We start from the raw sequence: 21,657 nt of genomic DNA, 5'->3' as shown, positions 1-21,657 counted from the left end.
ATTTTCTTCGGACAAAATGTTCGGGGGTCAACGCGCAAAGTCATCCAGCCTCACATTGGGTCGAGGGTTGGGTCTTAGATAGTGGCCCCCGCCTCCTCTGGTTGTTGGTGAGTCAGGCTCTGTTCTTCTCGTGGTTTCAGGTGTGCTCACTGTGTTTTCTGTATGGATGTTGTCATCAGTTTGCTCCGCCATATCAATGTCCTGCGTTTCACCGCATTGTAGGTTTTCCGGCCTTGCAGGAATACGTTTGAACCAGGATACATTCCTAGTCACTACCTCATCATCTCTCTGTGCCGTCACTGCCGTGCCTTTGGTTGTTTTGATGACCCATGGCTCGGTCTCATATGGTGTACGGAACTTGCCTCCCGGTCTTCTGGTTCGCAGCAATGCAGTGTCCCCTGGGCTTAGTTCTTTGTCTTGAGCCCTTCTCTTATGGCTTGCCCAATCATTGTTCTTTCGCCTTCGTTCTTGGGTGTCAGCAGGTCTGTATGGCGCCACTTTCCAATTGTCAGCCATGGGCAGTCGATCTCTCCTTGGCCCGGCGAACATCAGTGACCATGGGGACCTTTGGGTGGTGCTATGCGGGGTACTCCTATATTCCCTCAGGAATAGTTGCAGTGCTATCTCCGGGTCTTTGCCTTCCACCATTGCAATCCGTATGGTTTTGTTAACTGTCCTCATAAAGCGTTCTGCCTCCCCGTTAGCCTGGGGCCATTGTGGAGTTACTCTGTGATGTTTTACTCCCAGCTCCTTTAAAAATTCCTTAAATTCGCTGCCCTGGAATGGCGGTCCATTGTCCGTTTTAATTCTCTGGGGAATGCCAAATAGCGCAAATGTCTTGCTAAGCAGCGGGTGTATGTTTGCGAAACTGGTAGATGTTGCTAACTCTACGACTGGATATTTGGTGTAGCTGTCCACCATTACCACTGTCACTCTCCCGTCCGGGAAGCTGCCAAAGTCCAAACTGATCCAGCTCCATGGAGATTGTGCGGGCTCCTCTGTGATGACCGGGGCTGGTGATTCTGGGGCACTCGTGAGCTGGCATGCCCGGCAGTTCTTTACCACGCTGTCTACTTTCTCGTCCATGTAGGGGAACCACACTTTTTCCCTCATCCTCGCTTTCATTCTCCTTGTCCCTTGGTGTCCCTCATGGGCCAATAGGGTTGCGTGGTCTTGAAGAGCCACTGGGATGACTATCCGTGACCCTCTCAGGATCAGCCCATTGTTGGCTTTACTTAGTTCGTTGTGCACCCTCCAGATTTGGGACAGTCGATTTCGATCTGCTTCACTCCATTCACTCACATTTCGCAGGAAATTCTCCCAGGATCCTGTGTCGAGAGCAGCTTTAACTTTGACCATCGCGGCATCATGTTCATATTGGCCTACAATGTCTTCTGCCACCAACGCATGCGGACATGCTAACTGCGATACCATGTCTACAAACTCTTCCGTCTGTGTCTCCTGATCACCCCCAGTTTCTTCCTTCTCTGTGGGATGACGCGACAAGAAGTCGGCCGGGTTCTTTGCTCCTGGGCGATAAACCAGTTCCATTTGGTAATGTTGAGTTTGAATCGCCCACCTCTCGATCCGGGGTGGAGGGTGTGGAGCAGTCCCTCTGAATAGTGGCAGAAGGGGCTGATGATCGGTGACCATTCGGAACGGCTGTCCGGCAATGTAGAGATGAAAGTGATTGCAAGCCCACTTGACTGCTAACGCCTCTCTCTCTATCTGAGAGTATCTTGCTTCCGTTGCTGTGAGAGCCTTGCTGGCAAACGCTAACGGGACCCATACCCCCGGCTCTGACTCTTGAGTAAGGAGTGCGCCCAACCCTACGGGGCTGGCGTCCACTAGAATTTCAGTTGCCCTTGTTGTGTCAAAGTAGGCCATCGTCGTGCTGTCTAGTAGTGCTACCTTGATCTTCTCGAACGCCTCCGCTTCCGGTCGTGACCATTTCCACGCTGTTTCCTTCTTCGTCAGGTTTCTTAGCGGTTCGGCAATCGTGGCTAGTTGCGGAATGAAACGGGCACAGTACTGTGCCATTCCCATGAAACTCCGCACCTCTGAAGCTGTTGTTGGAGCAGGGGCATTTTTGATTGCTGATGACTTCCTGGGGTCCACCTTGATGCCTTCCGAGTCGAAGACGTAGCCAAAGAATTCAATTGACTGCTTGAAAAACTGGCATTTCTCCTTGTGCAGGGTAATTCCAAACTCAGCTAGCCTTCGAAGTGTCGCCTTTAATCTTCTATGGTGTTCCTCACTCGTCTTTGCGTGTATCAGGATATCATCACTTATATTCAGTACTCCGTTCAATCCGGACAAGATCTCTTTGATGGTGTTCTGAAAGATCTCTGCTGCCGATGTTATCCCGAAGTTGAGTCTCTTGTACCGTCTCAGTCCCAGGTGTGTGGAAAACGTTGTGATGTAACGACTCTCTTCGGCCAGTCTGAGTTGATGATATCCCGCATTAAGATCTAATTTGGAAAACCATTGTGCTCCATTTAGGTCGGTCAGAATGTCATCTACTGTGGGCGTGAGGTGCCTCTCCCTCTTGATTGCCCTGTTCGGCATCCTCATGTCTATGCAAATCCTGATTTTTCCAGGTTGTCGTGGCTTCTCGGCAATTACCATGGGTGACACCCACAGGGTTGGCCCTGTAACTTTTTCAATCACCCCTTGTTCCTCGAGGTTCTTCAGCTCTTGTTCCACCGCTGACCGCAGGTGAAATGGAATTCTTCTATGGCGTAGGGCTACTGGCTGAATCGCTTTGTCGATGTGCAGTCTGACTGGTGGTCTTTTGATGGTGCCCAGACCCTGAAATAGTGAGGGGAACATTTGGAGAAGCTCCTCGGTGTGTAGCGCCTTTACTATATTTGCGAACGCTATCAGCTTTAGGTCTTCCGCTGTGTGGCTTCCTATGAGCAGATCTGCTTCTCGATTTATGACATGAAATGTGGTCGTGAGTTCCTGTCCCTCTGCTTTTACTTGCACAGTCATTTTCCCTTTCAGGGGTAGGGGTTTCGTGCTACCATACGTGAGGATGCGTGCTTTGGATGGTACTAGTTTCGGTCTTGGTCTTAAGGCATTATAGTGTTGGCACCCCATTACATTGATCGTGGCCCCAGTGTCTATCACACCCGTCACCGTCGAGCCGTCGATCTGTATTTCACATTTGGCCTGGGGTCTCCGTCTCCTCTTCAACTCACTCACAAATGACACGTAATAGCATTCGTCGTCTTCATCCGTTGACGAGTCATCTATGTCTTGTGGATGCCGGGGCTGTGATCTGTCCCCTGTTGCCGCCGATTTTCCACGGGAATCCTCTAGCGTCAGTTGTCTGACTGCTCTGTTCAGAGTTTTCTTCCCTGCCGTCTCACGACCTCTGAGACCTCCTCTGGCACCCCCTCTGCATACGCTGGCGAAGTGATTCAACCCGCCACACTTGGCGCACGCTTTCCCTCGTGCAGGGCAGCCATTTTGGCTGTGTTCCTCATATCCGCAGGCACCACACTGAGTTCTTCTCTGCGTCCGGGTCGGCCATCTTCCTCTGCCCCCGCTGTTGCTGCTTCTCATGGCGTCCACTCTTTCCGTCTTTACTGTCACTTCATGGCTGGTGGATGGATTTATGGCTTCTTCCATTGCGGTGGCACGAGCATCCGATAGTTCATGTGACCTGGCGAGCATTAATATCTCATCTAGCGTGATGCGTGATTGTCGCAGAATCAGTGTTCTCAAGTGTTTGCTTTTGCAGCCTTGGATCAGTTGGGCAGTCACTTCCTTCGTTTGGTCGTCGTCCGGGCAGGTACTTATCATCTCTCTGAGTCTTGCGTGGAACGCGTCCATGGACTCCCCCTCTCTTTGTTTGGATTGTCTGAACTTGAATCTTTCATAATGGGGGTTAAGTTGAGGGTCAAAGTGATTGTTTAGCGCTTGCACTGCAGCATTATAGTCTGTTGCCGCCCCTGTATTCGGTAGGTGTGTGAACAGTTTGTGGAGTTCGTCTCCTCCAAAATGTAATAGGAGCGACCTTTTCACCTCCTCATCCTTCTCGCGCGTTGCCGTGAAATAGTTGTTTAATCGGCGCAGCCACATTGCCCACCTTGGCGCAGCAGTGTTTGGTTCAATTAGGGCACTAAACGGTGGCAGTGGGTTGATTTGCGAGTGTGGGGACTGTTGGACCGCAGCACTCGCGGCCTGCTGTCTCGCTGGTCCTGCAACTGGCGCTGTGGGCGCAGCCTGTTGTGCCCCTCCTGTGGCTGCCCCATCTTGCAATGACATTGTTAGGGGTTAACTTGTTGCCGTCTGTCTGCAGTAACTCCTGATTACCTCTCACCCCTTTTCCTTTTCCTGTGTATGGCGTGCCCTTCACTATTCCAATGTGTGTACTGTCTCTGATATTGCTTTATTTATTTATTTATTATTTTTTTTTTTCTCAGTTCTCTTGTTTCCTTTATGTTTCTTCTTAACCTTGCCAGTGCTTGTTTATCGTTGCCTCCCTCTCCCTTCAGGGCTTCGCTGACGGCGGTGCAGGTTCTTCCCTTCCAGCGAGGACACACGCTGCCTCCGCAGCACACGGGGACTCTTTCGCGCCACTCCGGCGCTGATCACCACAAACGCCGTCACTGCGCATGCGCGCACACCACGATGCGGCCGCCGGCCTTCCACCGGCCCGACATTCGCTCCGCTCCACCCAGACCACGCCGGTCCCTGACGCAGCTCTGCTCATGCTGCTTACCGGCACATCCACACTCCGCGCACCACCAACCGGGTGCACCGGGATCTCCGCCGACACCACTCGGCAGACGCAGGGGCCGCCGCACCTCAGGTACGCCAGGCGCGTTTACCAGTACGCCGCCTCGCCGCTGGGTTCCTTGGACGTGTTTCCGCCTTCGTCGCCAGTGTAGGGGAGCTACACGTGGCCCCACACAATACTAGGCCACGGACTAGCGGTCGCTGCAGCACAATGATGGGACACCACACACACAGCTTGCAGGTACGGACCGGAAGTCACGAGCGACTCCGGTCCCTTTATTTAAAGCCTTCTGGCCACGCCTGGCCAGAAGGTGCTACAATGTTTGGGGGTGTTTCCGGGTCTCAGCCGAGACCCGTGAAACACTAGAACGTTACAACAGACACATGCTCAAATTCTTCTACATTTTAACTCTCCTTCCAATTGTTTTCTGTTCTACCTTATGATGAAATGTCATGAAAATGTAATGTTGTTTTGCGCAATGTAACAGTGGGCAACAGCGCAAAAGCTAGCACCATGTCCATAGTCCACTAACTGTAATGTAAGATAAAGGTGTGTGTGGGGAGGGAGGGAGGGGGGGGGGATCTTCGACTGGTGCCTTGAGCTGACACCTTTTGTGATTCTGCCTAGGAAACTAACCTCCTTTTTGCTATAACATGAACTAAGTGAGGAAGATGGACCGGAGTCTGAGATTTATTCTGTTAAAGAGGACGGGAACCATGGGGAGTGGATGTAGGCAGCCTAATGGTTAAGGCGGTCAACTTCAAATCTGGGGAACCGAGTTTAAGTCTTGGCAACAACGCTCATCATCTTGTGATTCTGGGCAAATCACTTAATCTCCCCGTGCCTAACAAAAATGAATGTGTCCTCATGTAACACAACTGGTGCTCATGTACAGCGCTCTGATACCTGATTTCAGGCAAGTTCGCGATAAATAAAACTTCGAGAGAAAAAAAAACAGCAGTACAGAACAAACCGTTTCTGCCACAACACTGATAAAGTACAAGTTATCCTAAAATGATCTGTCTTATTCAGACCTAGCTCAACAGCACTGTAAACATGAATAATAGTGAGGAATGGGTGCAGAAAGAGGACATAAGTAAAATCCTGAAGTGTGATGGTCAGCAAAAATGGTATACAGAAATAATCAATCAGACATTTATAGAACGCAACAAATCACATGTGAGAGTCCCAAGGCACTGGAGCAATTGCTTGCTGCATGTAGGTTTGATCATTCAAACAATCAGGTCTTAAGATCTCTTCTGGAGTGATGGAGCAGTCCTGAGGTGCAGGGAGAGGTTGTTCCAAGCCTTTGCTGCCAGGCGTGAGAAGGAGCGTCCTCTGCTGTTGGTTCTGCAGATCCGTGATGTGTCTGCGAGGCTGATCAACGGTGTCTGCTTGGTTGGTAGAAGGTGTGTCATTTAATGGCGAGGTGTTGCTCTCAAATATGAGGGCTTCCGTGTTGTCCGTGTTGAGTTTGAGACAGTTGTCCTTCATCCAGTCTGCAACATTTATCATGCACCTGTGAGAGTTAGCTTTTGTTGTGGAGGGGCCTTTGGACAGTAAGAGAATGAGCTCTGTGCCATCAGTGAAGGAGAATGTGTTGAGTCCATGTGATCTGACAGTGTCGTCTGGGGGGGAGGGGTCATGTAGGTGTTGAAGAGGGTCAGGCAGAGGGATGATCCTTGGTGGACTCCGCAGAGAATCTTCTTGAGCTGTGAGGTGAACGATGAGAGACATATTCTTTAGGTTCTGCTGATGAGGTACGAGGCGATCCATTTAAGGGCGTTTCTTTGGATCCTGATGTGGTGGAGTCCTTCGATCAGTATGAGGTGGGATGTAGGTGTTCAGGACATCCTGAGCTCGTCGCCAAATGTCTTGCATCTGAGGTTGAAGGCATGTTGAGGGCATGTGTCTGTGGGTGCTCCCGAATGCACAGAGTTCATGATGGCGTTAGTGTCTTGCATAGTGAGCAGGTCCCAGTGGCTGAGAAGGTTTTTCAGGGTTTGTGTTCCTGGGTGTGAGCTTGTTGATGGTGGTGGAGGGTTGGCATCCAAAGTTTTCATGGATGGCCGAGATCTTGTCGTGGAAAAAAGTCAGTGAGGTTGTCGCACAGTTCCTGCGAGGGAGTGATGTTGTTCTCGGTGGCTGCGGGATTGGTGAATTCCTTCACAATGGTGAAGAGATCTTTGCTGTTGTTTGCACTGCCTTGGATGGGGTGTGCTAGGGCATACTTTGTTTCTTTCGGGAGGAGGTGGTACTGGTTGAGAGCGGGGCTGACGGCAGTGCGCTCTTACGTCTTTTTGCTGAGGCACCACTTTCTTTCAAGTTGTCGGAAGCTGTTTTTGTTGGAGTGCAGTTCCTCCGCAAACCAGCTAGATCTTTTGCTTGAGTTTTTGGCCTTGGCTGTCTTGGAAGGGGCGATGACATCGGCGCATTCTGTGATCGTTTTTTTGTGGCTTGTTCTGAGTTGTGAGTAAAGTCTTTGAGGTGGGAGCACAGGGTGTTGTTCCACTGGTATTTTGATACTTTTTTCCAGTTCATTCACATAGATCTTGGGGCGTGGTGCCAGAGTTGATGGGTCCTGAGATGGTAAAGTGTACACTGTGGTGATTGATCCAGGTAAGTTGTGTGATGTGGTTGTATCTGACTCTGTTGCTGGAAGCGAAGATGGGGTCAAGTGTATGTCTTGCGATTTGGGTGGGATTGGTGACCAGCTACTTGAGGCCAATGTTGCTCATGCTCTCCAAGAGGTTGGTGGTGTTTGCATTGCTGGGGTCGTTGAGGTGCAAAATGAGGTCCCCTAGGAAGTTCCAAGTTCAGTTTGCTGGTAAGATTGACAGTTATGGTAGTGATGCCAGAATGGTGCTGATCTCTCTCATCTTTCTAACACAATTGATTGCCAAGAGACACACTACATTAAAAGGTGATTACATTGAACTGGGCATTCTCCAGAGGTTTACGTTTTAAAGTAGCTATTTGCAGAGATCCCATTATAGAAGAATTCCCATTACCAGAGGGTGGGCAATCCTTAAAGTGAACAAACTCAGAAGTTTAGGTCATAATCTTGGGCTGGTCCCCAGTGCTTCCCTCATTGCCCATAGACCTGTGTTCTGCACTCGTAGGGAACCAGCTGACATGCAAAGAATAAAACTAGTAGACCAGAATGACAGGAGATATTTAGAGTGAGGTCAGTAAAGCATCTCGTTATTATTTCTTGACAGCCATATTTGGGAACCATTCTTTAACAGGGTAGGCAGCCATGCCATATGATGCAACACCGAGGCCCAAAGTCCATGCTGAATCTCAACCACATGAATGTGGTGCAGACATATATAAACAATACACTGGCAACTGTCCATTCGAGAACCTTCTTGCTCGAGAACCATCCAGGCCTTTTACTGTGCTTTGCAGGGTGCACATTATCTGTCTTCTTGTTCTTCCTGGCACATTGTAAGTGCTGGCTCCCAATACTATCTCCGATCGAAATACCACATGATCAAGCCACTGCAGTCCCACTCTCTGCCAAGCTTCACTGTTGGCTGCATGGACACTTAGTTATGACTAGTCTCAGCTTCTGCTGCTCTGAGAGTTCATCTTATCTAAGGAAGGTTTGATTCATATACCAAGACACATTTAAGCCTGCTTCTTGTTTTGCTGTAGAATCATGCTATGAGTTCTTAATGATACAGCTAAGCATTTAGGGCCAAATGTAGGTAAATTCAATTTAGCAAGTCCTTAATAGCGATTTTTACTGAATCGCTATTAAGGACTCGCTGAATTGAATGTAGGTAGGAATCGCTGAAATGTTAGCGATTCCTTAAAATTCCTTAATAACGAATCGCAAATTGAGATTCGTTAATGAGGAATACCTACCCATTCATTCCTATGGGCTAGGAGGCCCATAGGAATGAATGGGAAGATATTCACTATTTGCGATTCGGTATTAAAGAATTGCAAAAAGCGGGAGCTATTTCAAGGGTGCCAGGTTGTCAAAAGGACACCCTGTTGCACCCCTGAAATGTGCATGTGTGCACATGTGGTGCACATACATGCCCTAAGGGCATAAATGTGTGCCACTAGGCACTTTAAAAAAAGCAAAAAATAGCTTTTTTACAGGAAATCGCTAACTAACACCAACTTGAAGTTGGTGGTAATTAGCGATTCTTTAAGCCTAAAGTGCACTTTCTTTTGTGCTACCTACATTGCATTTAAGGAATCGCAATTATCGACTCCTTAAATGCAAGAGCAAAATAAGAAATCACAAATTTTGCTATTCCTTATTTTGCTAGTAGGTTTAAACTCACCTACATTGCTCTCAGCCAACTACCGATCGCAAACACTGAAATTCTGTGAGTTTTAGCGTTAACGATCGGTATTTGGCCACCTACATCTGGCCCTTAGTGCCTTGCGCATGCCAGGTTACTCCATGTGTGTTCAAGAAAACAAAATAATTCTGCACTTCACGTAGCTATCCCTACCTACTCATGGGTGCTAGCCCTGCGTCTAAGTGCTACTGTAAGTCCACGCATACACCAACACGGTACACTGATCTTAGGTGTATATTGTCAAATTTGTTCCACTCCTGACACCCCTCCTCCTCTTGCCATCAGTACCCAGGGGTGTGGAATTTATTAAAATATCTACTTGTCCCTGGGGCAAGTTGCTTCATAAATCTACTTGCCCTGTAACCAAATCCACTTGTCCCTTTGGTGCCATGTAGTGCTGTGACAAATTTGGGCAGCAATATCATTATTTAAGAGCTCTTATATAGCCTCTCTGATTATGACAGGGCTCATACCATAGTAGTGTTTGAATACTAGCAATCCCTTTATGTTGTCCCTTTTCGGCAGATATACATACTGAGACTGAAGGTAGTGGTAAGCAATAGTTCCAGTGTTGGAATGCCCTTTTGAGTCGGAGTAAACCTACTAACTTGCATGTTTTAAGGGTTTTGGCAAACGTAAACCTTTCAGAGTTGGGGAAAAAGTGTTTGGAGGGAAAATGAACTTGCAAACACTTAGGTTTTCGCATGAGCAAATCTACACATGCATATTTGCTCATGCTAAAATGCAGTTCACAAACATTTTCTAGGAGTACAATTTCTTGCCCTACTTCTGTCAATTCTTGTGAATTCACGAAAGCCATATAGCTGTGCTTAATGCAAGGACATATACCAAGGGTGCACTTTTGAGACTTTCTTTAATTATTGGGCCCCTAATTTGGTCTGGCGTTAACCATGACCTTTTGTGTTTATTAAAATGTTCTCTCTCTCTCTCTGTAACAGCTGGCTTCACTGTGAGTGACAGCATTCTGCTCTTTCACAAGGAGCATAACGGCGCATAAAAGTAGTTTTGTTCAGTGCCAATAACTAATGTCGCAGTGTGTGCTTTATCGAGACCAAAAACTATTTTTGCTTTTGCCAATGTTTGTTATAATGGTGAGGGCACGGCAGCTCTCACATCAATAAGGGTTTACAAAAACTATGCGAAAACAAGTCACACATTGCCAAAACTAAAAAGCTGACCAACAATTTCAGACCTACTGGCTTTGCCAAAGCTTGTTTATTTTTTATGTTTCCCATGATCTTATTGAAACTGGTTACACTGATTTTCCAATATGAATATTTTTGGGAAATACTAGCATGCATCAACACATTTTACTAAATGATGCTGCAATGAAATGGTACCTGAAATTTTACAGTAGTTTAGCTAAATGTTTTTTTCCCCTACTTTCATTTTTTAGGAACATTTTATATTGAAAGCAAAGAATCCTTATTCTTGATTTCAAGCTTTGCAAATATTTGCATCTAATCAGAGAGCATTCGGGGACCATTATGCAGAGCTTCATACTGCTAAACATTGAAACCGTGTGTACACATTGTTATACTGGAACCCCTATCAAGAGTGCAGTCAGAATTTACATTTACTTAGAGCACTCACCCTAATAATAAAGGCTTTAAATTAATGAACTATAAATACAAGTTTGAACAGCATTAACATATGCACACAAATATTAACTGCAGGCAGTGCCCTTTCCTGACCCTTAATGTGGCACTGCAAACTGGCAGCCAAAGGGTTTGTGCTGCAGGGAGTTGGGCCTACCGGGCTATAGGAATTCCACATCCCTGAGTACCTATCCCTTAGTACTCTGTTGTGCTGTTTCCTCTACGTCTACTCATGCTCCTTTTCTCGCCTTGCTGCCAGAAGCTAGTGTTTGATATTGTTCAACATTCTGTCCATCAGTTGTTCTTTTTGCATTTGTCACCCCAAGTGGGACATGTGTGCCCAGACGTGGGTCCTGTGCTTTCCATTCCACTGGAGGCAAGCTAGCCTGGCTGATGAGGTGTGAAACCGTGTAACCGGTCCTATGATCCTTGTTTTCCAGTCCAGGGAGAGCCTGGCCTGGCAGTTAGGGCTGGACTGCTGCCATGGGGAACAGGGGCAAGACTGATTTGCATATGGCTGGTTTAAACTGGAATAGCATGGGGGAAAATAAATGATGTCTTTATGCCCAGATTCTGATCTGGGGTGAATATTTGACATTGTTCAACATTCTGTCCATCACATTTTCTTTTTACTTTAAGAAAGTTAGCATTTTTCTGTCCCAACCATTCTGTGCCTGCAGCATGTGTCCTGGGTCACATTACTAGGTGTCTGTGTCCTTGGTCCTATGACTAGGTGTAGTTAGCTGTTGGCCTTTGTGTATTACTTCCAGACACACAATAGAGGGGCTGGGTGATGGCAGGATGGGCCGTCCATGAAGCATTAGTAGGCAGAGCTGTGAACAGCCCAACTTGCACTTCAAAGAAATTGCCTCAGCTCACACACAAAGTACTTCACACTAGCCTATTGTGACTACAGACAGACTGCGACTAGGGCAGGAAGGCAGAAAATTCCAGACACGTTTGTGGGGTGAAAACTCCAGAAGTTTCTTCCACATCAAAGCTGGCACCAAGTAAAAAAGTAGGACCCTCTGAGTCACTTCGCAGTTAACTTATGGGCCTGCGGGAGGACTCTTGGAGGACTGCCTTGCTGCCTGTGGCCTGCTGTGTATTCAGAAGCCCGTCTTGCTGCACCAAGAGTACTGCCGTGCTGCTTGAGACTTGCTTTTCTGCTTGAACCCGAGACTTCCAGAGTGACTCCAAGAGCTTGTTGGCTGGCGTCATCATCAGAGACAAAAAATGCTCCAACCATCTTGAACTTGCACCTGGACCCAGCTGAGTGAGTCCGGGGCCTCCAAATGGTGCCCCCTCCAGTCCTGGACTCCTGGGAGTGGTGCTAACAGTGCTCAGATAGCCCAAATCCAAAACTTGGGACTGGGCCGAAAAGTGCTTCGAGAACCGAGAGAATACCGGTACCCACCTGCTTGCTGAGCCGCCCAAGGTGCATCGCACGTCAGCCTGATAAGGTGGCAGCTCGATATGTTCTCTGCAGCAGCAGATCCTGTACAGCGGAAACGGTATCCTGCCTCGTGGAGCTCTTGTTGGCTACAGCCTGCAGCTTCATCCAGTAGGAAATGTTCAACTTTCATAAAAGAGGAAGGGCCTGAAATATATTTATTTACCAACGTTGTGTTTTAGTCCGATTTTGATACAGGCAGACCTTAAGTTTGGCAACTGCGATGATTACACCATCACCGCAGTGGCCAAAATTCTCTGACGGCCCGAAGTGGTAAAGGCAATCGGAGAACTGGCTATATGTCTTACCTGCCCAATTAGGATGAGTGGACTTATAACTGTTTTTTACTGTTTGTCACCACCAAGCAAACCTGGTTGTGAGGCAGATAAAAAACGAATAATGTCCCTCCTCACCATGGAAGATGGTGATGAGGCATTACCTTTTTTATTTTAAAAAACAAAATCTTGTTTTGGGATTTTCTTTTTGAAAATAAAGAAAGAAAACTGTTTGGTGCAAAGTTCCATCATGTTGACGGATCCTGCATCAAACAGAGAAATGCATTGACAGGACCTACCATGTCGGCTGTACCTGTCAATTCTTTATAAATGACCGCCAGCTTAGCAGTCATTTATAAATCTGGCAGGCGGTTCCTCCATCAGGTGATGAAGTAATTTACCCACTTCACTGCAACTTCATCTAGCGGTTCCCCAACAATGAAACATCCCTTCGGACACCACCGGTTGCATTACTTATTTCTTCCAAAATTTCTCTAAGTTCAAAGGTAAGCGAAGGCCAGGTCCAAGCCCTTTTGTATCCAGAATGCTCATTCCCGTCTTTTGCCACACCACCATGTTGTGTAGTTTCCAACCATCAGTTAGAACTGTGCGTTTGGGGACAACATAAATTTAGGATGGTGCCAGACTGATTCCATGCATCCCAGCAGTATATTTTGTCCTTTGGACCAGCTAACTCGCAGTGCCACTGTTATCCCACCAAACCTAAATGGGGGACAAACAGTTTTGGGAACCACTGAACATGACAACTCTGTTCCCTCAGGTGCTGTGGTGACAAACTTCCCACTTTTTGCTCAGTCTCTTGTGCTCTCTTTCGCTCAGAAAAGAATACAAGGAATACACAGAGGGGCGTTTTCAATATTTATTGAACCATAGTGATTCTTGCATTGAATATATGGGCTGCAATGATTAATAGACCGAAGCAGACAGCAGTCATACTGAATTTCAGAACGGTGAACAAAATGAATACCTTAACCATTTTGTTGACACAACTTATATATGCACACATATACAATAGTACAACTGTGTAAGCGCACTCCTAAAGTACAAAACCATAACCTAAATCCCTAGGGTGCAGATGTATGTTTTGCCAAGAAGCCCCCTTCTGGATGATCTTGTAGTGTAGTTCCTATATTCCCAATAGGCTCTGCGCATTAGAATAATATATACTTCAGCTTAGACGTAGGACTGAGGTCAACTAGGTCTCTGCCGAATATATTAGACTTAATTATGTGTGTGCCAGCTAGCTCAGAGGTCACTAGAAACTTTCTCGAAAGTACAAGAAGGGATTAGTTTCTGACAACCATATAACATTACAACTTTGTTTCCCAAGAATAAGAAATCAATCTTCAGAGTCGTGGAAACAATAGATAACTATTTTACTCCGTCAATCGTGCATGCTTCGTTTCACCAAAGTTGCTGAGAAATTAGAGAGACGGGGTTTTCAATAAAAGGTATTTATTGAACAGTCTTCTATCTCAAGCATGAGAAATGTACTGCTACAATAGTAATGCTGGTTATAAAGTACAGGAACTCGAATACAGCCGACTGACCCGGCCCACCCTGGCTCCATGACCTCAGCGCGATTCGGCGCACACCGGTAACATCCGGAGGGCGGTCTCATTCTGACCTGTAGCACTACGCTTGCTCTCGCCTTATGGTTCCGAGTCCAAACGGAATATAAATTCTCAATCGTGATTATTGATTAAGTCCCTGCCAACCCTTCCCAGACCTTGGCCCCACTGGCCCCGGATTGGTTCATGCTCCACGCTCTGTGGCAAAAGAGGCTTATATTGAAAGGCAATTATTGACTTGTCCTGATGATGGTCCCCGTTATTTAGTAATGGGACCGAAACGCCGTCGACCTAAGTACCATATACTTGTGTAATGAATTTCTATGCAATGCTATGTAATGGTACCTATTCAAATTTTCTGTATGATTGGATTTCTACAGAAATTGCTGCTCTTGCCTTGTAAGCCCTGTCCTGTTGTGTCTGTATATTTGTGTGGTTGGGTACAGGCTTGTGCCCTACACCAGTGAAATGTTGAAGGTTATTACGTTGTTCTAAAACTCTTTATTAAGTAAAAATTTAGAAGACCTCTGTCCGGCTGGACATGTCCTCATCAATACAGAACTGACTGGGTCTATATTTATTTCCTACTCATTCTTGTCTCCTTGCTTGGGACCGTTGTTGTTCTTGTATAATAAACTCCCCAAGGTCCCTCGCTGACGTTATTGGGGTCCCTTGTTGTTTATATAGGTTATAAAGTACAAGGCATATAATACAAACAGTATTATAACGTAGTACTGTAAAAGCATAATATGGTTTCTAAGCCATAAGTTGCTTTAAATAGATAAAATGTATAAAATACATACAATGATAAAAGAGATGGCTAAAAGTACTCAACTGGTGCTTCTAAAATACTCCTACCCCGATGTACCTGACCTAAGCCTAGCACAAGGGAAGAAATAAGTTTAGGAGTAGTTTTTCGTTTAGTATTTTTTGCCTAGAATCTACCAAGAGTCTAATCAAGAATTCTCTAAGGGTCTAATCAGCTCCGTACCTTGGTTTAGAATGAAGGAGGTTTTGTATCTCTCTCTCAGGACTCGATCTCCCAGATACCCGCATGGGTAAGCTGGAAACACTGGAGCTGGATTTCTCGGCAAGAGAAGAAACAGCGTCTCTCAGCGCGTCTGCTGGAGGGTCGGCTTCCTTCAGCACTTGCTGCTGCAGGGTGTCGGGCAAGTAGTTAGTCGATCTGCTCCAAGAACCACCGTGTGTTAGTTTGGGCAAATGTAGGCATATTTATACCATGAAGGTGCAGAGTTTGACGCATGATTGAACTTAATAACGTCACTCAAAGGTTCAATTCCCAGAAAACTCCAGGATTTCTTGGATAACTTAATATTCAAGCAGGGGGAAGATCCTAGCTGCTGAAGGCGGGTTTTTCCAAGAAATCGTTGTGAATTCTCGGAACTTAGTGGAAGTAGCCTCGCCGTATTTGGGCTGTAAGGCTCGGGCCAAATATGGTAACGATTTCTATGCCTATATAAGGATAGGGTAAAGTATACCTATATAAGGGCATGAATCGGGAAAAGTTACACTAGGGTCCTAGATTTGTTTATAACACCCACTCCACAATCTTAAGTTCAAGAAGACTAAACCTTTAAGCACTGATCAAATCTAAAGTAAGTGTTCACAATCCCACCCAAAATACAAATTTGCATTTGAAAAGGCTTGTTTACATGAAAAAACAAAAGTGAAAGTACACTGTATGAGCTAATAAGAAAGCATACCTTCAAACATTTACAAAGCAAAACGAAAAATATACATTCATGAAATGTCTCTTAAGTCTATACAGAAAAGAAAAAATTAAATCAAGACCATTCCATAGCATAATATTTGAAACCATTGTGTTATGATGGCTTGGCCAAAATATTGTCAGTAGGAAGTTCTATAAAGAAATCTTGTTCTCTATGAATAGTTCTACTTTAAGCAGAATACTCTGTGCCAAAAAAAAGGATTTTCTAATTTTGGAAAAAGGTCAAAAGGTGCATTTGTAGAAAAGTTTTTAAGCCGGAGGGTTTGTTTTGAAAAATGAAGGACGAATTGCAGAGTTCAGGGAACGCCGTGTCAATATTATCAAAAGTTATTTTCAGAGTCAGGAGAAAACATCAGATCATAGAGGCTGGCTAAGAAGCTGCCTACCGTAGTAGGCGAAAGTGGAACTACTTGATCAAGCAGATCAAATGCGCATAGGTGCGGATCATTGATGTCAGCATAGGAAGCATTAGCAACGTCAGCAGTCGATGTTACCTGTATGCCTGTAGTTTCTCGTATCTCACCATCAGCTGGGATTGCCGGTGAGACCTCAATGAATGCCGTCATCAGAATTGGCAGCCTTTGGGGACAACACGATGCATGAGCCATTACAGGACCTAGCAAAGCGTTAACATCCGATGGCAGTACTGATAGAAGTGTAAGACGGATGTCTAACACGCATTCTTCTCCGCAAAGCAGGCATCGCAGGACAGGTAAGATGCAATCTTGCCAGATTGGTCTGAACGAAAGAAACCATGTGCTGTTCAGGTCTCTTAAACGAGTCAAGCCGAGAATCTGTGTTATCCGCTCATGATACCTCATTGCACGGAGGGCTTCTTCCATGGATGTCTGGGTATCGTTGTTTGCCGGACTTGCCATATCGAAGCAGGAGAAATAAAAATAGTATCTCAGCTACGAGTCCCAAGATGAGAGGTAGTCCGCCGAGCACAGAGTGTACGAAATTTGGAAAAATGCCGAGGACTGCTTCAAAAGGTGCTAACAGTCCCGAAAAGATTGTCTTAAATACATGTGCGATTCCGCTGGTATCAGACATGTTTAAGATTTGGCTCAACATTTCTACAAAATGCGTAGGACAATTTGTTGATAAAAGGGCATGTATCTCCACCGAAGTCCTTGCGACTTGCAGATCATACATTTCTCTCGACGAGGTCAGTGGCACAGTTTTTTGCAAAAGAATGGCTTTCATTCTGCTTAAAGTATCAATCCGTATAGAAGAGACATTCAGTGAAGGCCATAACGCCGCCCTCTGTCTGACTTGCTCCTTGGATACAATACTTGCATACAACAAGTAACCCTGGAGGACACACTAACGAGATGAAGTTTTCCTGGCAACATGCCACAGCAGCTGTGATCATTCAGTGAAACGTAGCTGCCATTGGATAGCTGTCTGAAAATTGGTTCTATTACTGTGGAGGGAGTTCCGTGCTGGTGGCATGAGAGGTTATTTGCAGAACCATCGCAGGCTCCATGTAAATTAATACCTTGGCACAAAAGTGTAGCACTTAGTGAATTTTTTCAATTATTACCACTAAGGAATACCTCTGTTCCCCTATTCCAACATTTGTGTCTGTAAGGTAAAGTCCAGGTTGACTTGATGTATTCTTTACCCAACCTTTCATACAGGCCCGCTGGTATATGCTGTAGACAATACTGAAATTGAAAAATCGTCACCGGTATTGATATGGTGCCATGAATTATCCATTCAGTGACAGGTTTCTCAGAAACTGTCAATGGCAACCTTTCCAGTTTTTCAATGTTCAGCATCGTATAGTCTGCTCCTTTTTGTGCCAAAGAGACTTGTTTATCTGTAAGGTTAAATACAGAAAACAATGACGTTGTGTTGATTAGACGCCAAGTTACGTAGCCTGAACGCAGATTTTGCAACGTCCAGCCTAACTGCATGGATAGAACGTAATTGGAACTGGCCATATTGTAGCATTAGCAAGTCCTGCTCTATTATGTCAATGGCAGAAGATACAATGTTGTCCAAAGAATAAATTCTGGAGGACAGAGTCATTAACCCATTGTCAACTACAGAGAGACTTTTCTCTAAATTAATACGATCAATTTCTCGTATCTTTTCTGCAGTTTCCATTTGCGTTACTTTCCAAGCTTCGTTGTACCCAGCGTATATACCGGCGTATATGAAACGTTTTTGACGTGATTTGCGAGGTCCCAGTAAGAAATCTCGCAAATCATTGCCTTCTTTAAGTAAAGATAAGTGTTGTTTAATCTCCGAGAGTGTAGATGTCTGTAGTCATTCAAGGCATAGCTTCCCTACACTATAAGTAGTTACTATCCCTGGATGTTGTCTCTGGGAGTATCTTGGATCTGGCCTGTTCATTTTGAAACCTTGTGTTTTGTTCAGGAGTCTATCTCGACAGTTATTAGTGTCTGTGGGCCAGATTAACCATTTTTTCCAGTCAGGATTAGTTCTGGTTTGTTTTAAAATGTGGGATACGTCTAAGTCCTTATCAGTATTGTTATTACTGTCAGGTATGGGATTAGGTATAGACGGTTTGTTTAAATCTTTTATCTTAGCAATGCCAAGACAAGATGTTTGTTGAACAGTGTCATTCAAGAACATTATTTGTTCTGGTATTATGCAGGCTCTGAATAATGCTTCTAAACCTTGCACCTGCCAATCTTTTGTACCCCAGACGGTCTTCGTCTCAATGTTGTCGTTACAAAAGTCAAAACCCAATGTAGACATTTGAGCATAAAACTTTGCAGAATAAATTTGTTTAGTGTTGGTCAACATTGTTTTCATTCCTGTCTTATTTTTATTTCTAAAATAAAACGTTTCTGGATTGGTAACATTATACCCTGAAAAGTATTGAAATTTCGCATAAAATGTTTTCGAGTTGCCTTTTGCTGGCGTTGGACAATGTTCCCATTGATTGTAAGCAAAACATTTCTAGGGTTAAAAGATTTATGCAAATAACGATGACCATAATGATTAAAACAATACATTTGTTCATAATCTGATGAACCTTGTAAGTATTCATGTTCTGTGAATTTTGCTGACATTTCTAAATCAGACATCATGTTATTAACAGCTTCAAAGTCCCAATCATCACTGAATGTGCTGGGTGATGCAAAGTCACTTAAAGAAACCTTAAATTGGTGTGGAATCTTCAGCAGTTCCACCGGGCCATAAATGTCATAGTCAGTAGTGTCCCATGCTATACCACCAGGTATAGGTACGGCTGTGATTTTCACTGATGACAGGTCTCTTTTTTTCACGATGAGATGATTTGTGAGGTGTCAGGACCAAGTTGATTTTCTGACTTGCTGTGTCCATAGAACTATATTTTCCATCTATCATCCTTTCCAAGCTTAACAAAAGTATGAGCCAGAGCAGGAGAAAAAATGCACCTAACCCAATCCAAAATTCAACCCATGGTGAAACCAGATATGTTTTTCCAAGTTGATGAAAGAGTTCTGTTAACTTTTCTTGAATGTTTTTATTTTTCCTGGCGTTTCTTCACTTTCACTGGGATCTTCTGAAAAGATATCAAAGTTTATGAATGTAATCCTGTTTTCCCTCAGGATTGGGTAACACCTCCTGGCCCCCTGACTATCGGAAGTAAGGACAACACGGTACGTGTTCTGATAACTGGCTCTTTATTATCACAAGACAGGACAAGTTGAGGAATCTCCTATAACTCCTTGTTTTATGGATATAAGGCAGGTCAAACTGTCCTCTGCATGAATACCGGTCCCGGTATTCCCCAACAGAGGACACCGTGCTAAGCAGGGGCCGACAATACCACTCGAGAAAGAAACAGTACGTTGTTTCCTCAAATCGTCCTCCGCAATAGTGTCGGTCCCGACACTCACTCCAACGAAGGGCAATGCGCGGTTTGTGATAACAATGAATATCGCGGTGTCCCTCTCACTCGATAACCCTCGAGCGGGGACTGGCAAGGTGCGGTAAACAAATGAAGCCCCAGCGCTCGATAACCCTCGAGCGGGGACTGCCAAAGGAAGGGAAGGGGACGATGTCCCACGCGCTCGATAACCCTCGAGCGGGGACTGGCAAGGTTTGTTATAGGGACGACGTCCCAAGCGCTCGATAACCCTCGAGCGGGGACTGGCAAGGTTCGTAACCGGAACAGAGTCTCTACGCTCGATATACCCTCGAGCGGGGACTGACAAGGTTCGTAACCGGAACAGAATCTCTACGCTCGATATACCCTCGAGCGGGGACTGACAGGGTTCGTAAATGGAACAGAGTCTCTACGCTCGATAAACCGTCGAGCGGGGACTGACAGAGTTCGTAACCGGGATAGAGTTACAGCGCTCGATTCACCCTCGAGCGGGGACTGGCTGGGTTCGGGACCGGAACCGAGCCACAGTGCTCGATTTACCCTCGAGCGGGGACTGGAAACGCAAAGAGGTACGGAGCCTCGAGCCTAGGCGGCAATGGAGACGGTCCTGTCTCTCAGTTGCTTCTCGATACTAGCTCTCACCTTGCATGAAGCCTCGGCGAAGCGGGAGTGCGGCTCGCATTCAAAATATCCGATGCGGTCGGCGTCTTCCGGGTTGGCTTTATGGTGGCGCGATCTGCGCATGCACCATGCAGGGCTTTCTGGGTAATGTAGTTCGGCGCGAGTTCTTTTCGGGATTTGTAGTTCCTAGGGCTTGTAGGTCGTACTCGTTTGCGGAGCCCATTCGTGTCCTAACAATGAAATGCCAGAAGCAGTTCTGTCAATTGTAGGGATAGCTTCAGGATTATTCGAAGTCACTGGAGCCTTTTCTCTTTTTACCATATCTATGTAGTCAGATGTCACATCATTGTAGATAGGCGGTCTTGACGAACTGTTATTTGGGTATCCAGAGGCATAAGTTCCATCGCTTTGTTGCATAGTCCTTCTTTTCTTACTGCAGGTTTATCAAATGTGATAAGTCTTTCAGTTTGAACCTCTTGGATTGTAGCAAGATTTGGACACCTGCTACTTCTCGGGAGTCCACTGGGCCTACTACTTATTATTAGCCACATGATTGTGGTTTGACCAGGTCGATTCACACAACTCTGTTCTCCCTTTTACCGGCAAGGGGCGGGAGTACTACTGATCTTGTTCCGTGGATTGCCAAGACAGGTACGGCTTTTCTATAAGAAGGCCCAAATTCCTTCTTTACCGCAATTTTTTCTCTGACTAGATCCCCAATCTTTGGAATCCAGACAGGTCTTGCTGGGACAGGTGGTTTTTCTTCAGCGGTCGTTTGTTTCTGTATTATATTACTCAGACTTCTTCTTGTTTCATTTAAGTCCTGTGAAACAGCCAAACGATCTTTGATATCAAAGGGTTTTTGTTCTACCACTGAAGTATGACTATCGAGGTCCCCGATAATCATTCTAGTACCAAACATTAGTTCATACGGAGTGACTCCACCCAGAGAATTTCTTGGCAGATTATTAAGACTACGTTGGACACTTATTAGATGTTTGACCCACCCGTCACCCGAACCTAATACCTTGGCTGTTATGGATTGCTTTATGTCACGGTTTTTTCTTTCCACTACCACATTACCCTCGGGATGGAAGGGACTAGAATACCGCAATGCAACGCCCAAGCTGACCATGGCCTCCTTGTAAGCCCTAGAGCTAAAAGCAGGACCCTGGTCAGAATGTAGCGTGCCAATTGAGTATGTGCCGATAAAGACTCGCAAATCCTTTATAACAGTTCTGGCGTCAGCCGAGCGCTGGGGCCACATCCAAATGAATCTTGTGCAGGAGTCCACCGCGACCATAATATATTTATAGTTGTCATCCCTAGTTAAGGGACCACAGTGGTCCAGGTAAACACACGCTAGTGGTTTGTCTGAAATCAAAAGGGGTGTCTGTGCAGGATTTTTTACTGTAGAAA

Source organism: Lissotriton helveticus, chromosome 9, assembly GCF_964261635.1.
Source record: "Lissotriton helveticus chromosome 9, aLisHel1.1, whole genome shotgun sequence".
Lineage (NCBI taxonomy): Eukaryota > Metazoa > Chordata > Amphibia > Caudata > Salamandridae > Lissotriton > Lissotriton helveticus.
The sequence above is the reverse complement of the archived record's forward strand: the minus strand, read 5'-3'. Positions refer to the sequence as shown.